Below are 4078 nucleotides of genomic sequence, written 5' to 3'. Positions count from 1 at the left end.
TAATTTCACAGTAACGGATTTATACGAGGGATGAGCAGAATCAGACAGGGCGTGGGGTCGTCAGCAAATTGAGGAGACTATTGTAGGCAGCAGCAAGATGCAGCTCTTCCTCCAGATTCCCCTCATTTTTTTCCCTTCCCCTTTCCTTCTTCCTTCATTACCATGGCAACTAATGATGCTTCTTCCTCTTCTCCTCCTCTCCGGCTCTCTCTAGTCCCCAGACCCCTCCTGTCTTTGTCTCACCAACATCAAAGAGCAGTTACCAGCATCTCCCATGTCACCGACCCCACAGCCAGGGCCCCCAGCCTCTGCCATGTCACAGCCAGGGTCCCCAGCTTCTCCCCGGCCTCCAAATCCAGCCTTCCTTAGTCTTGATCTAGGCTTTAGTTAAATTCCCGTCTATAAGAAGTTGTATGAAAATTAGATTTTTGCCACTCTAACCTGATTTGAAATGCATTAAGAGATCTGCCTCTTGGAACACCTCAAGGTGAGGCGGCTTGGGAAGGGAGGAAGAGTCCCCTTGCCGCCGCTCTGAGCTTAAACATCCTTAAACATCATTAGGGAGTGAGTCACACTCTATTTCTGTACCAGGAGTGCTTCTGTTTGAAGAAATTCCCCCAGCAGGTCTCTGAGGGAGACAGAATTTACCCTAAAAGAAACAGCGTCGAGTTCGGGACGATGAGCTGCTGGCCCCGCAGACTCCGCCAGGGCCCAGAGTGACTAAAGGAAATGTGAAAGCCAGCAGGTTCTCGCATGCATGTTGGAGCTGGCTGCCCTGGACTGAGGCGTAGTGTGCACACCTCCACACAGTGGGGGTGGGTAGGAGGTGAGTAGAGTTCCCTGTTTCCTGCTCTGCTCACTACACCTGGCCAACACCCCTCATGTACCTGAGGAACCCGGGTTTCCCAGGCATCCAAGTGTCTGAATGCTCACCCTGGGTTCTGCTTTAATAATCGGAACTCTACTGCAATGTGTGTGTGTGTGACATGTGTTCTGTATATGTTGTGTTTTTGTGGTGTATGTGTGCTATATATGTGTAGTGTGTTTGTGTGGCACAAGTGTGAGATATGTGTGGTACTGTGGTGTGTGTATGTGTGATGAGTTTGTGGTAGTATGTATGTAGCAGTGTGTGGTATAGTGTGTTTAATATGTATGTGTATTTGAGGTGTGTGTGTGTGTGTGTGTGTGGTATATGTGTATATGATGTGTATCTTGTGTGTTTGTATGGTATAAATGTGTATGGTACTGTGTGATATGGGTGATATGTGTATGTGGTCTGTGTAGTATGTATGTGGTCTACGTGTAGTAGTGTGTGCAATGTGTGATATATATGAGGTGTATGGTATATGTATATTGTGGTATGTGGCATGTATAGTGTATGTGTGGGTAGTGTGTGATATGTGCAGTATTTGTGTGGTATGTGTACTTGGGGTATATTGTGGTAGTATGTATGTGGTGTGTATAGTGTATGTTTGAGTACTGTGTGATATGCATGGTACATGTGAGGTGTGTGTGATGTGTGTGGTCTGTATGTGTGTGTATGTTAGTATGTAGTAGTAGTATATGGTATATGTATAGTGTATACATATATATATGGCATGTGTGGTCTGTGTAGCATGTATAATGCATAATGTACGTGAGGTGTGCATATGATGTGCAGTGTGTATGTGTGTGTAGTATGCCAATGTAGTATAGGGGTATGTGTGTATATGTATAATGTGTATGTGAAATGTTTGTGTGGTATATGTATGATATGTCTCTGTGTGTATGGTAGTGTGTGATAGTGTGTGACCTATATACATGTGTGTTATGTGTATATGTATGTGGTGCGTGTATTGAGTGGTGTGTATGTATGATGCATGTCTGAATGTTTGATGTATGTTTGTGTGTGTAGCATATGTCTAAATGATATGTATGTGGTATATGTCTACATGTGTGGTGTATGTATGTGTGTAGCATGTGCTGGGTATGTGTGGTGAGTAGTGTATATGTGTAATATGTTTTTAACCTCCTTGGTGCTGGGATTATAAGCATGTGTCACCATGTCTGGCTTTTTTATGACTGTGCTCTGGGTACTGAACTCGGGTCCTTTTACTTGCAAGGCGAGTGTTTCACGGACTGAGCCTGGAGTTAGGGCTTTTAAAGAAGTGATTAAGATGCAGCCTCAGTCCAGTCTTAATGGTGTCCTTGTACTCTCCTCCAGGCTGCACATAGCAATCACCGTGTAAGGCACAGCACTTTGGAGGACTCACACACGCCCTCTACAAGATCACACCTATTAGCACCCGGTGATGGAGGAGGCAGGAGGCTCCCAAGGCCTTCATCTTCAGCAGCTCTGCCCCACCCTAAGACTATGTGAGACGTGAGCTGTTGACTGAGGTGCGACTTCTGGGGGGGGGTTACTGCCTATAAATCACCCGGGGAACGTCTGAAGGGGCTGTGTAGCTGACTTTGGGGTACCCCCGCCTCTGCAAGCAATCCTAATAAATTCATTAGTTCACCAGGCTGAACTTCAGTGGAATTCTTTTCTTGGTCTCCAGGAGCCTATTTGGGATGATCAGACATGTCTTCATGTCTTTCCAGGAAAAGCCATGCAACAGGGATTTTTGGGCACACCGAGGGACATGTGAGATTTGTCTGCATAGAGGAAGGCCGTGTGCAAGCCCGGGGTGGGGGTTGGGGGCAGCACCTTGATTTTAGGCTTCCAATCTCCAGACCTGGATGAAATTCCTGTGGTTTAAGCCATCTGTGCCATTAACTGTGGCCGCGAAAACAGCCTAAGGCCATGGGGTGACCAGCCCAACGGAGGGCACTGGACAGAGAGACCACACAGAAAGAGTTTGTCAAGGTGCCCCCTTGTGAGACGCCATCCCACAGCCCGAGGTCCTTGTTACCTTTGCTCCTGTGGAATGGCCGCTGGGCCAGCCATTGGGTGGCTGTGTGCAGTCACACTAGTCACCGCTCTGGCACCTGCAGAATCCAAAGCTCAGAGTCTCCAAACCTTCTTGGGGGGAGGGGGAAGTCCTGACACCCCCCCACACACCCCCACACACACTTCTTCGGCAAGGTCTCCTTGCTCAGCTTCCTGGTGGCTGTCGTCCAAGGTCTTCCTTCTGTCCCAGGACGGAACAAAGGCCCCTTTGATGAAAAGTTTGAGCCCAAGTGACTGTCATCTGATACAAGAGGCTCGAGAGGATGAAAAGGGCAGCTTTCTTCTATTTTGGGGTTTTTCTAACCTGGAGAAGGAGTCAGCTAAATAGGGTACAAGGCAGGCGGAAGGCAGGAGGGAAAAGAGATGTCCCCCAAGGTGGCGACTGTGAGGTCTCTGTGAACCCGGTGAGGATGAGTGGCTAGGGACCTGCAATGTGACATGCTCGCTGACAGATGCCTCCCTCGTGCCCAGAGTCTGCTCCCAGAGCTGGATGTGCAGGTAAATGCTGGCCTCGAATGCCCAGAGCTGGGCATGCTCCAATGACACATTGCAGGATGGGAGCAGAGCCCAACACTTGCTTCAGTGCTCGCTGTCAGCATCAGGAATTATCCTATTACTATTGTTGTATGTGTGAGGGTGTGTGTGTGTGTGCGTGCGTGTGTGTGTGTGTGTGTGTGTGTGTGTGTGTGTGTGTGTGTGCTTGCACTAGTGCGAGAGTGTGCATATTTCAGAGGATAACCTCAGACATTGTCCCTCAGGTGCTGTCCACTTTATGGTTTTTCCTTCCTTTCTTTCTTTTTTTTTTTTTTTTTTGAGACAGGGTCTTTCACGAACTGGGAACTCATCAGGGAGACTTAGGCCAGCCGGCCAGAGCCCCAGGGATCGGCCTTGCTCCCCTATTTTACCTTCCTTCCCTGCCAGCTGAGCCTGGCTTCTTTATGTGGGTCCTAAGAAATGAACTCACTTTACCGGCTGAGCTGTCTCCCCGGCCCTTGGAATTGTTTTTGAATAAGGGACCCAGTGCTGTCCTGGCCCACTGAGCCCACAAATTCAGGAGCCCCCTCCTGCCTGCCACCCGCAGGTCTTACATTCAGGTGGGTAACCCCCTGCCCCCCATCTCCTGCTGATTACCCCTCACCTGCTCAA

The 4078-nt window shown here is 48.8% G+C and overlaps 1 long non-coding RNA gene across 1 annotated transcript; it reads left to right on the top strand.

Annotated features, from left to right (window-relative positions):
* The first annotated feature begins 279 nt into the window (after positions 1-279).
* On the top strand, positions 280-2510 carry LOC128115187 (uncharacterized). Its single transcript, XR_008220035.1, has 2 exons — positions 280-826; positions 2204-2510. It is a non-coding gene; the product is annotated as an uncharacterized LOC128115187 (long non-coding RNA).
* The last annotated feature ends 1568 nt before the right edge of the window (positions 2511-4078 follow it).

The sequence above is a fragment of the Peromyscus californicus genome, unplaced genomic scaffold (assembly GCF_007827085.1).
Source record: "Peromyscus californicus insignis strain IS unplaced genomic scaffold, ASM782708v3 Scaffold_1__1_contigs__length_55948999, whole genome shotgun sequence".
NCBI lineage: Eukaryota > Metazoa > Chordata > Mammalia > Rodentia > Cricetidae > Peromyscus > Peromyscus californicus.
The sequence above is the reverse complement of the archived record's forward strand: the minus strand, read 5'-3'. Positions and strand labels throughout refer to the sequence as shown.